Genomic DNA, 19,912 nt, shown 5'->3' on the forward strand with positions numbered 1-19,912 from the left:
CTTGTGAAGATCTTGTGGCATAGACATGGAATCGAGAAAGCCACATGGGAACCCGAGGAGTCTCTGAGAGAGTAGTATCCAAACTTATTCACTGGTAAGATTTTCGAGGACTAAAATCCCTAAGGGGGGAGAAATGTAACAACCTTATTTAGGGCCTAGTCAGAACAGTAGTCTCGAGACCACAAATTTGAAGTTAGAAATTATTTTTATTATTTTTATGAGGTTATGGTACGATTATATAAGTGCATGTAAATTTTGGTAAGTTAATTTTAGCGATTTCTAGTCCAATTTAAAAAATTGACTAAATCGCATAAAAGGAAAAAGTTGCATTTTAGTACCCAAATGTGTTAAATAGCTAGAGAATCAAAATTGAGGGCTTTTAAAGGGCAATTACACCTTTTTTAATAGTGTTAGCTGGCCATGGAGTGAGGGGAGACAAAATTGTCAAAGTTAGGTGAAGCTTAGGTCATCAATTTTGACTAGTTTCATTTTTAATAAAAGAAAAAGAAAAAGAAGGAAAGAGCTATCATCATTTCTCCCTTCTTAGCCGAAAATATCAGCAAATATTTGTGGTTTAAGAGCTTGAAATTTTAGCAACTTGAAGCACTCATAAGTAAGTGATTTTGATAGTTTCTCTTAATGATTTTTTTTGCATTTTTGAGAACCTTGAAGCATGAGCTTTCAAATGAGGGTGATATCTTACAAAATAGTCAAGAGTTTAGGATTTTTCCATGGATGTATTTGTGATATATTCTGAGTTTTTATGGAAGAATATGTGTCCTAGTGTTATAAACAACTTTTGTGAAAGGTGTTAGCATGAAAACACCTAAAGGGACTATTTTGCTTAAGTTGCAAAATAGGTGGTTAGTGTGTGAAATAGTGACAATTTGGGATTGCTCTAGTAGTAAAAGGATTTTAGCTAGGCTTGAAATATGAAGAAATTCGATAAAAATTGATTTTTGGGCATAAGGGTAAAACAGTCATTTTGCCAAAGCCTATTAGCAAAATGGTCATTCTACCAAAATTGTGAATTTATGAATGTTTGATTGTGTTTAGTTACTAAATGGATGTATATTGTTAATAAAAATCAAGATTTGTCAAAACTGAGCCTAGACCAAGGCAAAGCCAAGCAATCCGATAAGCCATCTGGTTAAGCACTTTTTGAAATCTGAGGTAAGTTCTATGTAAATAATACAACTACACTGTTAGTACTTGTATTCATATTGTCATTGAATTGATATTGTACGAGTTGTTAAGTTATAAATTGAGAATGCTTTGTAATATTTGAGATAGTAAAAATATCCCGTTGAAACCTTAAAATATGAAATGGATATTCATGCCAAGACATTGGGTGATTTGTCCGCCAGTGTAAGACCATGTCCGGGACATGGCATCGGCATCCAGACGAGGGGTAGTGTGAGACATGTCTGGGACATGTATCAGCCATATTATGAGAGCTAGTGTAAGACCATGTCTGGGACATGGCATCGGCACAGAGATGAGTGCCAGAGTAAGACATGTCTGGGACATGCATCGGCCTCAACAGAGATAGCTAGTGTAAGACATATCTGGGACACGAATCGCCAAGAGTTGTGCTAGTGTAAGACATGTCTGGGACACGGCATCGGTAATTTATCCCATGTTGAAGGTTCATAGAATATCCAGTAATATTCCAAACGGTTCAATGGTGAAAGTTATAGTTTAATTTTGATAAAAAGAAAGATGATCATATTGTGAGTGTTACAAGTACCTATATGATAAGCATGAGTAACGAGCTTAATTTAGAGAATGAGATTTGAGTATATAATAATGAGTAAGTTAAGTTATGTTTACGTTTATGTTTGAGCTATAAGCAGGATGGAAAATGTGAGATTGTTGTTGTATATTTATTTATATGTAACTTACTAAGCTTTATGTTTACTCTTTTTTCTTTCCCTCTTCTTTCAGTATCGCCAGGCTAGCATAAGGGTCCCGTAAAGTCAGAGATATCGATCACATTATTAGCCGCAGCACTCAGTATAGTTTGATTTATATTTTTGAAGGTGGCATGTATAGGGCTATACTAGGATGTTGTATTAAGAGAATTATTCATGTATTTTTGGCTTAAGTCAAAGGCCCTTCACTTTGTATCAAGTCTGGAATAATGGCTATTATTCATTTTGATGAATGCATATAATGTTCTTTCTACGGATAAATTGCGGCCCATTGGGATGAAATTTGTATATTAACATGATCTTGTGTAGGTTGTGCAAAATGGGTGACAAAATGGCTTGGGAAATAGCCTAGTTTCTCTACACGGGTAAGACACACGGGTGTGTGTCTAGGATGTGTGTGACACACAGCTCGCGCCCATAGGTGTGCGTTATGGTTGTGCGTCCCCTGCACTTAAAACATTAAAGTCATTTTAGTACACGAGCAAGCCACACGGGTGTGTGCCCAGGCCGTGTCATAAAGTCAGTATGTGTGCTAGTAGTGCACGGACAAGACACACGGCCATGTGTCTTGACTGTGTGAAGGACACGATTATAGGACACGGGCGTGTTCTTGGGCCGTGTGGTTTTGACAGAATACCCAGGACTTCAGACATGGGTTTGGGACATGGGCGTGTCCCTTATACATGGTCGTGTGTTCTATACCTACAGGGGTGTGTGGAGCCTTGATGCATGAAATTTTCTAAGTTTTTCATGAGTTCTAGATTGGTTTTCGAACCATCCCAGATGTATGTTTTGGGCCTCGTAAGCCCGTATATGAGACAGATTGCTTGTGAAAAGAGAAGTTTTTAAATTGTTTGAGATTTCACGGCCCAGTTTTATACAGTTGATTGAGTTTAAGTCAGGTAGCACCACGGACCCTATCCTAGCGTCGGATATAGGCGAGGGGTGTTGCAATCCCTGACTTGAAACTCAATTTCTTTATGTTTCAAATCCGCATAGGATTTCTATCGATTTGAAGCTGCTTTTAAACTGTCACGAATCGTTTTCACTTTTTCTTTAGTTTCTCTGATCAATCCATCCCGTGAATCTTCTTCTCACTTAGTTCAGTCCAGTATAGTGGAGTTTGACATTTATAACCACATAAAGCTTCGTATGGTGCCATCTTTATACTCGTTTGAAATCTGTTATTGTACGCGAATTCAATCAACGGTTGTTACAATGGGTATTACATTTATTGGTGTCAGAGCTACGGTTTAGTCGATTCTAGGACTAACGTAGAGTATGTGAGTGTAGCTATACATTCCATATATAAAACTGTGATAGTGTGATGACTCTTGACATTTTCAAATGTGTTTTTATATAGTAATGGATCCCGAACGAGATGTAGCGGATGATGTAGAGAGTAACGCACCAGCTCCCACTCAAGGGACAGTGCCTTCTGAATCTAGACCTGTGTCTAGTAGTCACGGGGGTAAGGCTAAAGAAGCCTTCTTTCAATTAATGAACTAGTGGTTCACACAGTACATTCCTATGAACCGGGCTGTTCAGCAACCTCCACCCCCACCTATTCCCCAATCGATCCTTGTAGTTCCTTAAGGTATGGATCATTTGCGATTGAATTAGCCACTTGTTGATAACATACGAAAACACGAGGCTGAGGAATTCAAAGCCACTGTTAATGATAACCTTGAGAGAGCTGAAAACACTATTCGAGTGTTTGATAAACTGTCATGCACATCTGAAGAATATTTAAAATGTGTTGTATCATTGTCGAGAGATACTGCGTATCAGTGGTGGAATACCTTGATACCAGTAGTTCCACGAGAAAAGGGTTACTTGGGAGTTCTTTCAAGTTGAATTTAGAAAGAAATAGAAATACATCAGCCAAAGGTTCATTGATCAGAAAAGAAAATAATTTCTTAAATTGAAATAAGGCCAGATGTCGGTAATAGAATATGAAAGAGAGTTTGTACGACTCAGAAAATATGCTCGTGAATGTGTTTCTTCTGAAGCTATAATGTGTAAAAGGTTCGAGGATGGATTAAATGAAGAAATTAAACTATTAGTTGGGATTCTTGAGCTTAAAGAGTTTGTCGTTCTATTTGACAGAGCTTGTAAAGCCGAAGAGCTTTGAAAAGAGAAAAGAAAAGCCAATCTTGAGGCTAGAGACTTCAGAAAGAGATTTGCGGGCAAATCACATCAGTCAGCATCAAAGAAATCTAAAGAATATAATCCTCGTTCTACTGCTTCTATGGGGATTTTGATCAGAGATTGAGATGCGAGACATTTTAGCTCTAAACGTTAGACGACATTTGTTGCCAGTGTGGGTAATGTTAGGAATGCTGGACCTAAATGTAAGCACTGCAATAAGCGACATTATGGTGAATGTAGATTAGAGAGTGGAGCTTGTTTTAAATGTGGATCTCTTGATCGTCATCTCTGGAACTATCTAGAAAAGTTTGTAGTTGAAAGAGATCAACCGATGAAAGTAAGTAATACGGCTACCAGAGGGAGATCGCCTCAAAACACTGGAAATAAGAGTGGTAACCGAGGTGTTATGAGAGATTTTGCTATGAGATTTGAGGCACGAGCACCTGCTCGAGCTTATGCTGTCCGTACACGGGAGGAGGCATCATCGCCAGACGTTATTACCGGACTTTTTCCTTTTTGATACTAATATAGTTTCGTTGATAAATCCTGGATCAATCCATTCATATATCTGTATGAATTTAGTATTTAAAAAGAGTTTATATGTCGAGTCTACGGAGTTTGTATTTAAAGTATCGATCCCCTTAGGCAAGTCTGTTTTAGTTGATAAAATTTGTAAGAATTGTCCTTTGATGACTCAGGGTTACTGTTTTTGGGTTGATTTGATGCTTCTACCGTTCAATGAGTTTTATGTGATTCTGGGTATGGATTCGCTGACTATGCATGATGTCGTAGTGAATTGTAAACAAAAGATTATCGAATTGAAATCTCAAAACGGTGAAATTCTTCAAATATTCGAGTGAATTACCTACTGTGATATCATCAATGTTGGCTTAGAAATATATGAAAAAGGGCTATGATGCATATTTCGCATACGTATTGGATACTAAGGTGTCTGAACCAAAGATTGAATCTCTACCTATTGTTTGTGAGTTTTCGGATGTATTTCCAGAAGAATTACTGGGTTTTCCATGGATCAGAAAGGTTGAATTTGGTATTAAATTAGTACTGGGAACAACACCAATATCGATAGCTCCGTACAGAATGGCTCTAACAGAATTAAAAGAGTTGAAAGCTCAATTGCAAGAATTGACAGATAGAGGTTTTGCACAATCGAGTTATTTACCCTGGGTGCACCGGTATTGTTTGTGAAAGAGAAAGATGGTGCGATGAGAATGTGTATCGATTACAAATAGCTAAATAAAGTGACTGTAAAGAATAAATATCCCCTACCACGGATTGATAATTTATTTGATCAGTTGAAAGGGGCTACAGTATATTCAAAGATTGATTTGAGATCAGGTTATTATCAGTTGCGAGTTAAAGAGTCGGATGTGCCGAAAATTGCGTTCTGAACAAGGTATGGACATAATGAATTCCTGGTTATGCCTTTTGGATTAACTAATGCTCCTGTAGTTTTTATGGACTTGATGAACCAAACATTTAGACCGTATTTAGAAAGATTTGTTATTGTATTCATTGATGACATTCTGATCTATTCGTGAAATGAATCTAAACATACCGAGCAGTTGAGAGTTGTGATACAAACTCTACGTGATAAGAAATTATTTGCGAAATTCAACAAATGTGAATTTTGGCTCTGAGAGGTTGGATTTCTGGGGCATATTATTTCAGTTAAAGGTATTAGAGTTGATCCGAATAAGATTTCTGCTATAGTTGATTGGAAACCTCTGAGAAATGTGTCTGAAGTTTGTAGTGGTTTAGCAGGCTATTACCATAGATTTGTGAAATGATTCTTGATGATTGCGACACCGATGACTAGACTACTTCAAAAAGATGTGAAATGGAGTTTTGAGCTGTAACACCCCGTACCCGAGACCGTTACCGGAGTCAGACACGAGGGGTTTACAGACTAAATTCACTTATTCTCACAGTCCATTTTGAAAATTTCCAGACAGCTGACTAACTGCGTCACTGTCACCTTAAAAATCATATCTTGAGTTCCAAAACTCGAAAATCAGTTTCTCAATTTTTTCCTGAAACTAGACTCATATATCCATCTACAAATTGTTTTCTAGAATTTTTGGTCAGGCCAATTAGTACAGTTTATTAGTTAGATTCTCCCCTATTTCAGGGTTCGACTACTCTGACCTCCATGCACTACGACTTGGATATCTCCCTTTACAGGGCTTCAATACTGATTCTGTTTGTTTCTAATGAAGCTAGACTCAAAAATGAATCTGTACATATAAGGTATGACTTCCAATTATCTCTGGTTAATTTATAATGAATTTCCAAAGTCGGAATAGAGAATCCAGAAACCATTGTGGCCCTGTTTCGCGTAAACCTAAATATCTCTTAACATACTGTTCATATGATCCTTTCGTTACTTTCCTATGAAAATAGATTCATCAAGGTTCGATAAAATAATTTATTCACTATTTAATTCCATTCCTACTATTTTAAGTGATTTTTCACATTCACGTCGCTGCTGCTATCAACATCTATTTTTAAGGTAGACTTTACCTATTACATAGTTTCCATGATTCAACTAGCCCTTTTGCATAAATAGCACAAAATATGATCATGATTAACCATTCCAATGGCTAATCGTTCCCAAACATTTCCATACCTCTTAATGAACATCATACAAGACGATTATAAAATTAAGCTCAAAGTGTATATTAGCCATTTTTGCATGGCTATCCAAATTTATACAAAACCAAAGGGTCCATGACCAACAACAAAAAGGGTAGTCCTATACATGCCATTTCAAAGTTCAACAAAAAGTGTACCAAAAGGGGCTTTGATAGTGTGGGCGACTTCGACTTTGACACTCCCGAGTCTGATAGCTGACGAACCAAAATCTATAAAACAGAGATTCAAAGAAACGGAGTAAGCATTTAATGCTTAGTAAGTTTTGAGCAATGGAATTAGGCTCAACTGAAGTATAGCATTCATATAACTAAACGGATAATTTCATATACACATATATTCTCAAAAATCAGTCCTACTTCACATTTCCAACCCTTATATTCATACATAAGGGATCAACTTAACCAAAAACCGGAAGCTCATTAATCGACTGAGCGAATGCTATTTAAGAGGAATCAATTAATCCAATGCATGTACAACACATACCTCGTTGTTGAGATTTTACGAGCGTATTAATTGAAATTATTATAGCAGATCGCTCATTCCCAAACTCAAGTAATCTTTGGGATATAGCCGGATATAACTACTTCCGCGAGGCCTTCGGGTCTTAGCCCGGATGTGGTCACTAGCATAAATGCCTTCGGGACTTAGCCCGGATATAGTCGCTAGCACAAATGCCTTCGGGTTTTAGCCCGGATATAATCGCTAGCACAAATGCCTTCGGGTCTTAGCCCGGATATAGCAACTCGCACGAATGCCTTCGGATCTTAGTCCGGCTATAGTCACCTAGCACAAAAGCCTTCGGGACTTCGCCCGGATATCATTCGAATAACCATGCACATATATCAATAAATCATGACACATCCATATTTCATTTTCATTACCAAAGCTCAAACACAAAACACTTATCACACTTACAAATTTCGGCTCAATAGCCACATACAAAGAGCATGATTTTGATTTACTCAAGACATAATCTAATCGAATCATAATCTAAGCTCCATTACTCGAAAACTTACCTCGGATGTTGTCGAGCGATTTCGGCGGCTATTCGATCACTTTTTCCTTTCCCTTATCCAACTTTGGTCCTCTAAGCTCTTGAGCTAATTCAAACAAATTTAACTTATTAAAGTCTCATTATGCTAGCTTATGGCTGAACATGACAATGAATTTGATGGGTCATATGGCCACCTTTAGCTCAAATACAAAATGGTCATACGCATTTTTAATCACATTAAGCAATTTAATACAATTCATTCGAACATCAAAAGAGAAGCTCAAGGTACTTAGCCCATATATACATTAGACATTAGAGTCACATATGTACGAAATCACGAATCGAATTCAACATATTAGTTAATATTTCCCCTTAGCCAAATTTCTAAGTCAAGGTAAAGCCATCAATATGCTTACCTATGGCCGAACATACACATCAACTTATGTACTCATTCATGTGGCCGAACATACATGTCTATGCTGAGGCCGATTGCAACACTTAATACATTCTACAAGTATGGTCACTTGTATTGACTAAACCCCATTTTGTCTCAAGTTCAAAACTTGGCTAATACACATATATACACTATTAAAGCATCCTCTCCCTTTCCATCAATTCAACACATGCATTACTCATTAATATACAAAATTATAGTCGGCCTTAGCACACAACTTGCTAGCCGATTCTTCTCCATCTAGCATCTAATGCACATATGTGCTCATTTGTTAGACCCTACTTCATCCAACAACAACCATATTTCCCCTCTACTTCCTACCATGGCCGAATGCTCAAGATACCTCAATACCGAAACTTTTAGCTTGGATTGCTTAAAGAACTTGGTGATGAGTTCAAATTTACCTAACACCTCAAGCATCATAACACATCCATATAGCTAACATGCTAATAGTCTCAAGGCTTTAACTAAAACTTTTGAAGCCTCTTAGTCGAATAATAACTCTCTAATAATCCCAAATCCATCCATGAGATAGTTAGAATTTAGACCAATCATCCAAGGGATGTATGAACTTTCAAAGCAACATTAAACATACCTTAATCTAGTGAGCCTCCATAGCCGATTTTCTCCAAGCTCATTCCCTTCCTTTCTTTCTTCTATTAGGCCAAAGATGTTCAAGGATGAACACTTTTTTTTTTGTTTTCTTTCTTCCATTCACGGCAAAAAGGGGGGGAAACAATCACACACATTCTTTTTTTTTTCATATTCCCTTTCATTATTTTATTACCATGCTCCTTATTTTATTTTTCATAACATACATCACTAACATAACATGTTTGTGACATGTTTCCACCCATAGCATGGCCGGCCACTATGCTTTAATTTGGCTAATTTGACATGCAAGGACAAGCACTTTCCCACATATATTAATAGGCCACTTGAACACTTGCCTAGCATATTTCTAAATTGTCTCACACAAGTCCCTACTAATAAATTTCACATACACTGACCAAATTAAAGTATGGAACTATCACACAAGCATTTACACACATCATAAACATAGAATATAACCTTTAATTATTTATAAGACTCAGTTTCGTGGTCCCGAAACCACTTTCCGACTAGGGTCAATTTAGGGCTGTCACAACTCTCCCCCACTTAAGAAATTTTCGTCCCCGAAAATCTTACCGGTAAATAGGTTTGGGTATCGTTCCTTCATAGAGTTCTCAGTTTTCCAAGTAGCTTCTTCGATTCTGTGTTTGAGCCATAACACTTTTACTAACGGAACCCTTTTTTTTCGCAACTCTTTCACTTCACGAGCTAGGATACGAATTGGTTCTTCTTCATAACTCATATCGGATTGAATTTCAACCTCTGATGGATTAATTACGTGTGACGGATCAGATCTATAACGTTGAAGCATCGAAACATGAAAGACGTCGTGAATCTTTTCAAGTTCAGGGGGCAAAATCAATCTATACGCAACTAGACCAACTCGTTCGGAGATTTCGTACGGACCAATGAATCTCGGACTCAACTTGCCCTTACGGCCAAATCTGAGTATCTTTTTCCAAGGTGAAACTTTAAGAAACACTTTATCTCCCACCTGATATTCAATGTCTTTTTGTTTCAAGTCCGCATACGATTTCTGACGATCTGTGGCTGCCTTCAGACTTTCACGGATTACTTTTACTTTCTGTTCAGCATCTTTAATCAAATCAACTCCGAAAATTTTACTTTCATCGAGCTCGGTCCAAAACAATGGTGTATGGCATTTTCAACCGTACAAAGCCTCGTAAGGCGCCATCTTAATGCTTGACTGAAAACTATTGTTGTAAGCGAATTCAATCAAAGGTAAATACCGCTCCCATGAACCACTAAACTCGAGGATGCAACATCTCAACATATCCTCAAGTATCTGAATTATCTGCTCGGTTTGACCATTGGTTTGTGGATGAAAAGCGGTGCTAAAATACAGCTTGGTACCCAAAGCTTCTTGCAATTTCTTCCAAAATCGCGAGGTGAATCTCGGATCTCTATCCGACACAATAGAAATCGGTACCCCGTGTAATCTCAGAATCTGATAAACATACAACTCAGCTAGTTTTTCCAATGAAAAATCCGTGCGTACGGGGATAAAGTGAGCCGACTTAGTCAGTCTATCCACAACAACCCAAATCGCATCTTTCTTACTTGCCGATACCAGCAACCCAAAAACGAAATCCATCGTGACACGATCCCATTTTCATTCAGGTATCATGATCGGTTGGAGTAAACCCGTAGGCACTTGATGTTCCGCCTTCACTTGTTGACATATTAAACACTTCGATACGAAATCAGAAATGTCTCGTTTCATACCACGCCACCAAAACTGGCGTCTCAGATCGTTGTACATTTTCGTACTCCCTGGGTGAATTGATATTCGGCTACAATGAGCTTCGTTCAGAATCATCGAAATGAGTTCTGAATTTCTTGGAACACACAAACGACTTCTGAACCTCAAACAATCGTCATCATCAATATGAAACTCTGATTCCATATTCGGAACACATTCAGCCCGTTTTGCAACCAATTCATCATCGACTTTTTGAGCTTCACGAATTTGATGAATCAACAATGGTTTGGCCTTTAATTCCGCCACTAACACATTGTCGGATAGAACAGACAAGTGTACATTCATCGCTTGTAAAGTAAACAGTGATTTACGACTTAAGGCATCCGCAACCACATTAGCCTTTCCCGGGTGATAGCCAATGACAAGTTCATAATCTTTCAACAGCTCAAGCCAACGCCTTTGTCGCAGATTCAAGTCTCTTTGAGTCATCAAATATTTGAGACTTTTGTGATCCGAATATACATGGCACTTCTCCCCAAATAAGTAGTGTCGCCATATTTTCAAAGCGAATACGATGGCAGCTAGTTCGAGATCATGGGTCGGATAATTTTTCTCATGTGGCTTCAGTTGTCTCGACGCATAGGCCACAACTCGACCTTCTTGCATCAATACGCAACGCAACCAAAGTAGGGAGGCATCACTATAAATGACAAACTCTTTGCCTGATTCGGGCTGCACTAGAATTGGAGCTTCAGTCAAATAAGTTTTCAGTTGATCAAAACTTTTCTGACATTTTTCCGTCCATTCGAACTTAACATCTTTTTGAAGTAGCTTCGTCATTGGTGTGGCTATCATCGAGAAACCTTTTACAAACCGTCGATAGTAACCGGCAAGTCCCAAAAAGCTCCAAACCTTAGTAATATTTCTCGGAGGCTTCCAGTTAAGTATGGCTGAAATTTTGCTCGGGTCAACTCGAATACCCGATGCGGATACCACATGACCCAAGAAGCTAACCTCTCTTAACCGGAACTCACACTTACTGAACTTAGCATATAACTGCTTATCCCGTAAAATTTGCAACACTAATCTCAGGTGCTCAGCATGTTCGGTCTCATCTCTTGAATAGACCAAGATGTCATCAATGAACACAACTACGAACCGGTCCAAATACTATCTGAAGATCCGATTCATCAAATCCATAAATACCGCAGGGGCATTAGTGAGCCCAAACGGCATCACTAAGAACTCGTAGTGGCCGTATCTCGTTCTGAATGCAGTTTTGGGTATATCTGAATCTCGAATTCGCAACTGGTTATAATCCGATCTCAAATCTATCTTTGAAAACACTGAGGCTCCCTTTAGTTGATCAAACAAATCATCAATACGCGGTAACGGATATTTATTCTTTATCGTCACTTTATTCAGCTGACGATAGTCAATGCACAACCACATGGTTCCGTCCTTCTTTTTCACAAACAATACTGGTGCACCCCAAGGTGAGAAACTTGGTCGAGTGAAACCTCTATCCGTCAATTCTTGCAACTGAGCTTTCAAATCTTTTAACTCGGTTGGTGCCATACGATACGGAGCTATCGAAATCGGCGTAGTCCCAGGTACAAGCTCAATACCAAACTCTACCTCTCGAATAGGTGGTAAACTCGGTAATTCCTCGGGAAAAACATCCAGGTATTCACAAACCACCGGCACAGATTCGGGTTTCTTTTCTAAATCTTTGTCATCAAGTACATACGCAAGGTATGCTTCACACCCCTTTCTTACATATTTCTGGGCCAACATTGATGATATTACAGCTGGCAACCCCTTTAAGTCTGTAGACTCAACTCGGGTTATCTCGTTATTTTCGCACCTCAAATCAATAGTCTTGCTTTTGCAATTCACAACCGCGTCATGCACGGTTAACCAATCTAAACCGAGGATAACATCAAATTCATCAAACGGCAAAAGCATCAAGTCCGCCGGAAAACAGGAACCTCGAATTACTAGGGGACATTTCTTACACACTTTGTCGACAAGCACGTAACGACCCAAGGGATTTGACACCCGAATTACGAACTCAGTAGACTCAATAGGTAAAGTCTTACTGGATGCTAAGGTTTCACATATATAAGAATGAGTAGAACCAGGGTCAATCAAATCAATCACATTAGTATCAAAGAGAGTAAAAGTACCGGTAATAACATCTGGCGAGGAAGCATCCTCGCGTGCGCGTATTGCATAAGCCCTAGCAGGAGCACGAGCCTCAGATCTGGTCGTAGCATCCCTAGATCCTCTCTGACCACCACTAGCATTGCCCGTATTTCTAGATGGTCTACCTCGAGCAGTGGTAGCACCCGGTTTCCCACTCTGATTTGCATTCTGTTCAAACAACCTCGGGCAATCTTTAATGAAGTGGTCAACTGACCCACACTTGTAACAGGAGCGGTCATGGAATCTACAACTCCCCGAGTGCCATTTACCACAATACTGACACTCCATTCTGCCTCGACGATCATTTCCAACACTGGCCACCGAAGTGACTCGTGCACTCACAGGGGGTCGATCGCGATCTCGTCTAGATAAGCCCGAAGTGACTCTAGATCGGCCTAAGCCATCTCTAAATTTCTTTGATGACTGTGGGAAGGGCTTCCCCGAAGACCTCTTACGAAACTCCTTTGCTTCCACCTCAGCTTTTCTTTTCTCCATACTGAGCTCCTCGGCTTTGCAAGCCCGCTCGACAAGTGCCACAAATTCTCGAATTTCCAAAATGCCAACATACAACTTTATATCATCATTCAGCCCATCCTCGAAATGTTTACACATCACGGCTTCTGAAGAAATGCATTCCCGCGCGTACCGGCTAAGCCTTACAAATTTTCGTTCATAGTCGGTAACCAACATGGAACCTTGTTTAAGTTCAAGAAATTCCTTCCGTTTTTGATCAATGAATCTCTGACTGATATACTTCTTTCGAAACTCGGTTTGGAAAAACTCCCAAGTTACTTGCTCTCTGGGCACAACAGAAGTCAACGTATTCCACCAATAGTAGGCAGAATCACGTAGCAAGGAGATAGTACACTTTAGGCACTCATCGGGTGTGCAAGATAGCTCATCGAGTACCCGGATAGTGTTGTCCAACCAAAATTCTGCTTGCTCGGCATCATCGCTGTCCGTAACTTTAAATTTAGTAGCCCCATGTTTTCGGATTCTGTCAACTGGGGGCTTATTCGACCTTATTTGGTCAGTTACCGGAGGTATTGTAGGTGCGGGGGTGGTATTAGTCGAGAATGGAGGTTGTGGAACAGCCGTATTAGTTCGAATGTATTGGTTGAACCAATCATTCATCACGCTATAAAAAGCTTGTCTAGCTTCATCATTCGAATTACTAGTATTAGGTTGAGAGTCCGCCGGCGCTGTCCCTTGTGCGGGAGCAGGCGCTACACTCTCAAGATCATCAGCTACCGCTCGGTTGGGATCGGGATCTATTACTATAAATAAACACATTTGCAATGTCAGAAATCACCACACTATCAAATAATCACATAAAATGGCATGTATAGCTAGACCCAAACGCATTACGGTAGTCCTAGAATCGAATAAACCGTAGCTCTGATACCAATAAAATTGTAACACCCCGTACACGAGACCGTTACTGGAGTCGGACACGAGGGGTTCACAGACTAAATTCACTTATTCTCACAGTCCATTTTGAAAATTTCCAGACAGCTGACTAACTGCGTCACTGTCACCTTAAAAATCATATCTTGAGTTCCAAAACTCGAAAATCAGTTTCGCAATTTTTTTTCTGAAACTGGACTCATTCTTTCTTTTTTTTTCATATTCCCTTTCGTTATTTTATTACCATGCTCCTTATTTTATTTTTCCTAACATACATCACTAACATAACATGTTTGTGACATGTTTTCCACCCATAGCATGGCCGGCCACTATGCTTTAATTTGGCTGATTTGACATGCAAGGACAAGCACTTTCCCACATATATTAATAAGCCACTTGAACACTTGCCTAGCATATTTCTAAATTGTCTCACATAAGTCCCTACTAATAAATTTCACATACACTGACCAAATTAAAGTATGGAACTATCACACAAGCATTTACGCACATTATAAACATAGAATATAACCTTTAATTATTTATAAGACTCGGTTTCGTGGTCCCGAAACCACTTTCCGACTAGGGTCAATTTAGGGCTGTCACATGAGCAGTTGAAAATACTGTTAACTGAAGCTCCAATTTTGGTTTAACTGGAATTGGGGAAAGAATTTGTGATTTATAGTGACGTGTCATTAAACAGTCTGGGATGTGTGCAAATGCAAGAAGGAAAAGTTATAGCTTATGCTTTCTGATAATTGAAACCACATGAAAAGAATTATCCAATGCATGACCTAGAGTTGGTTCCAATTGTGTTAGCATTGTAAATTTGGCGACATTACTTATACGACGAGAAATGACATATTTATACAGATCACAAAAGCTTAAAATATCTGATGTCACAAAAATATTTGACTCTGTGACAACATAGATGGCTCGAGTTATTGAAAGATTATGAATTTGTGATTGATTATCACCCGGGGAAGCTAATGTTGTTGCTGATGCCCTAAGCTGAAAATCTTTGTTTGCATTACGAGCAATGAATACCCAGTTGATGATTTGTGATAATGAGTCTATTTTAGCTAAATTAAAAGCTAAAATGATATTTATTTAACAAATCTGTGAACATTACAAGAAAACAGACTTTTAGCGGCGTTTTTTTTAGCCTTTTGCTGCGTTTTCCGAAGCGTCACAAAAAATCGCCGCTATAGGTAACGCCAAAACTTTAGCGGCATTTATATGAAAAAAATGCCACAAAAGATCAAGACCTTTAGCGGCATTTGCAAAGTCATGGCTTTTAGATGCGCTTTTTTCACAATTGCCGCTAATTTTGGCAGATTTGAATTATACATTTTTTACCAATATCTAACCCTTCTTGCATTAAATCCATCCAAAAATAAAAAATATAGCATGAAATCGAACCAAAAACAGCAAATGTAGCATAAAAAATACAATAAAAAACATTAAATCTAAATGATACTTCAAATTCAATGAAAGATCTATGATGTAAATTAATAAATTAAGTGTAACTCAAAACATTCTTACAATAATGTTAAATGTGACAATGTTAAAAATGTTCTTACAAGGAGAAAACTAATGTCTAAGATGGCGACTTTTGCGACTGCTAAAACATCTGCATCATTTGCTGAAGCCATAGTTGGAGCTCATCGTACTTTTTGCTCTGCTCTACTGCCATCGCTGCTGCCTCTGCCTCTCTCGCTGCTGTTCCTACCTCCCTCTCTGCTGCCTCCACTCTAAGTTGTTGTTGGAGTTCTTCATATTTTCTTTGAACCTCGGCAATTTGCTCAACTGTGCTCGCTTGCATCTGAGCTATCTGATCTCTTAACCTCTGAACTTCAACTTGAGCTTGATTCCCGGAAAGCATGTATTGCTAGGAGCCGGAGCCGGATCCAAAATATTGGGTCGGGGTAACACCAGATCCTTGAAATCTAACCCGACCGTACCTTTCAGGACCCAAAACTTCAGTGATAATTCTGTTATCAATGTTCTCAAGATCAACAGAACTATCAATCGAAGCAATCGCCGCCTTCTTCTCCTTTAGTTTCTCCTAATAAATCAATCAAAGAGTTAGAAATGAAATATATAATAAAAAGGAATGCAACATAACTTAACATTATTTAAAACTACTAACGATGAATTAAACCATTATAATTAAACATTATAAATATTTATAATAAATCAAATTTTATTAAGTAAATATGCCATAATTTCTCCAACTTCGGATGTCATAGGAGATCCATCTTTCTTCTTATGCGTAATCTCAAAAAGCTGAAGGCGACCAACTTTTTGACCTAACGAGGCTTCCTACAATATAGTAGTAAAAATATTATTTAATAGTAGAAAGTCATTAATATTTGACAGAATTAATAAATTCATAATACCTCGGCCTCAGCTACAGAAGCAAAACTTCTCGACCCTACTGTTTGGGTGAATTTTTGTTTTTTCCTGCTGCTTGTTCCAACTCGTTAACGGTCCTACATAATGAAATTATTATTACGTATATAGTAAACACTATATATAAGATTTTGGAAATACATAATACCTCCCCTTTCTTTGAATTCCAGAATCTAACAGCTTCTTCCCATTGGTACCTCAGCATTCACGGCGGGACATTTCTCAATTTTTCCTCAAGGCTTATGTCTTTCTTAAAATATAGTTTTTTCAAAGTTCTTTTATGGTCTCTCCATTTCTTACCCAATTCCTTCTTGATATAGTCATCGGAGACCTCTAAAGCAAATCTCTCCTAAAAAAACACAAGTTTAGAATATAAATATAAATGAAACTTAAACGAAAGTATTATAAATTACATTCACGTTTTGTTACCTTAATATTATCGAGAGCCTGATTTTTGTTGCTATCAGGCATGTGATGCCATGATTCGTAGTTGATAGGCAACATATTCGCATTTCGTGCTAAAATGCCCAAATAGCCTGCTAAAAGTCGAGCTTCAGATCCAACAGGCTGACCATGATTGTTTCTACTTACTTTGACACGCTCGACAGGATTTAAGTCGTATAAATCTTTAAGCAGCGTATGTCCTCGACCTCTGCGCGTCCCACCACTTTTAGCTGAAAAAAGATATATTATTATATTAAAATTGACAAATAAATCAATAATAAAAGTCAACACATGTAAAATGAGCTTAACATTACTTTGAAATTCTCCAGTCTCGTCAAGTGTCTCCAGCATATTCGAAGATCCAACTACTATCTGCTGTTCACTATTTGCTTCTTCCGAATTTGGAGTATTCTGGACAATACTTAAATCTCGTAATCTTCTTCTATGCATTTTTCCTGCAATACACATAAAATAGTTGAAATTTTAGTAATAAGTTACAACAATAGTAATACATATAAAATAGTTAAATTATATAACATGACCAAGATTAAATTATAATAAAAAATCATAAAATCTTACTACATCATTATTCGTAAATATCTTCATCCACATCATGTCGAACCCATTCATGTTGTGTACTAGTACTAGGGATATTTTCATCTAAGTTTTGTTCTGGAAAAAGTTATGTTTCTGATCTTTCGACGATGTCATTTGTACTTCCATTACCCATGTCACACAAGTCTCTACGGGTGTTTCGGAGTACAACATACCAATCCTCATCAGTTGGATCTTTCGAATAAAAAACTTGTTTCACTTGAGAGGAAAATACATATGGCTCATCCATCAATTATTGTCCAGTATGAATCAAACGAGAGAAATTAACCATTGTAAAACCAAATTGATCTTTTTTAATTCCGCGAGCAGTATTAACATCAGCCCAATCACACCGAAATATGACAACTTTCCATCTACCACAGTAATCCAACTTAATAATGTCGGTAAGAAGTCCGTAATACTCCACATTACCCTCAACCGGATTACTGTCCCTAGCACTAGCATAACTTGTAATTGAAGAATTAACAACAATTCCACAATTTTGAGTTCTCCTCATTCTCTCGTGATATTTTGTATGAAATTTGTATCCATTGATGAGGAAGGCACTATATCTTTTTATTACTCTGTTCAGACCTTGGGAATGCCATTTAACTTCTTCATTGACGTCTTTCCCACTCCAAACCTATTGAATTGAAAGATTCTGTATTTGATTAACTAAATTTCGCGATTATATGTAACTTATTAACTTCAGTTACATACCATTTGGCTTAACCATTCATGAAAAGATTCTGTGAATAACTTATTAATCTCTCGATGTTGTAATCTTCGAGAGCATGCACGAGATCTCAAAATTTGTTTGTACTCACTATGTTAAAAACAAGTTTAATTGGTTAGAAGATAAACAAATCAAAACAACAAATATGTGAAGAAATTTTAGAACTTACTTGCGTAACGGTTCAATTGAATCGTGGTGAAAAAGTACATATCAATGTGCTTGTATCCATGACATATCATCTAATTCTGCAATTTCAAGTTTGTCGATTGGTTCTCCATAACTTTGGAATAAATAAGTTTCGGCCAAGTTAGGATCGCTGAGCCCAACATTTCTACTTGGTCTATTCAATTGTGTTTCAACATCTTCTAAATATCTAGAACAGAAGGTCATGCACTCCTCTGCCAAGTAGCCTTCAGCAATTGATTCTTCTGGATAATGCTTATTGCGACAATACAACTTCAATTTGCATAGGAACCTAAACACGATAGACAATATTTATCAAAAGTTGTAACCAAATGTATAGAGGTGAATGAATGAAAACTTGAGAAATAAATTAGCACCTTTCTATAGGATACATCCATTGATAAAAAACCGGTCCACCAAGTATTGCTTCGTAAGGGAGATGGATTACCAAGTGCACCATAATAGTGAAGAAGGAAGGTGAAAAGATCTTCTCCAAATTGCATAAAGTCAAAGCCGCTCGATCCTGTACTTTCTCAAGTTCTTCAACATCCAAAACTTTTCCACAAATAGCTTTCATTATATTGGATAGTTCAATTATATAGGATGTTACATTTTTTGACATACAGCACCGTAAAGCAACTGGGAGTAAATCTGGCATCAAGATGTGGTAATCATATGATTTTAATGAATATAATCTTAGATCTTTAAGACTCACACATCGAGATATATTTGACGCATACGCATCTGGGACCTTTATATCCTTCAACACCATGCAGAACACTTCTTTCTCTTCCTTTGACATTGAAAAAATAGAAGGCGACAACCGATATTTCCCATTTGGAAGTACTTGAGGATGAAAATCACGCCGAATTCTCATGTCAACTAAATCAAGTTGACTCTGAAGATTGTCTTTTGATTTTCCATCGACATTCAAAATTGCCCTAATTATGTTCTCGCAGACATTCTTCTCAATATGCATGACATCAAGATTGTGGCGTAAAATGTTGTGCTCCCAATAAGGCAACTCAAAAAAAATACTCCATTTTTTTCCAAAAGTCTGCCTCATTAGGGTCATCATCTTCATCAGCTTCATCCCTCGATCTTTTCTCTGTTTGTGTGTTAGGTGGTTGATTCATCTTCCCATAACTAAAATTGATATCTTTTATCTTAAATAAGATTTCAGATCCAATGGTCTACTCAGGAGCTCCTCTGTACTCTTCAGTACCGTCAAATAGAGTCCTCTAAAATCTAAATTTATGATTTCCATCTAACCACCGACGATGGCCCATGTAAGAGAACTTCTTCCCATTGTACAACCACTTTGAACAAGTTTGCGCAGTACAACAAGGACAAGCATAACGTTCTTTAGTACTCCAACCCGATA

Source organism: Gossypium hirsutum, chromosome A11 (genome assembly GCF_007990345.1).
Source record: "Gossypium hirsutum isolate 1008001.06 chromosome A11, Gossypium_hirsutum_v2.1, whole genome shotgun sequence".
Taxonomy (NCBI): Eukaryota; Viridiplantae; Streptophyta; class Magnoliopsida; order Malvales; family Malvaceae; genus Gossypium; species Gossypium hirsutum.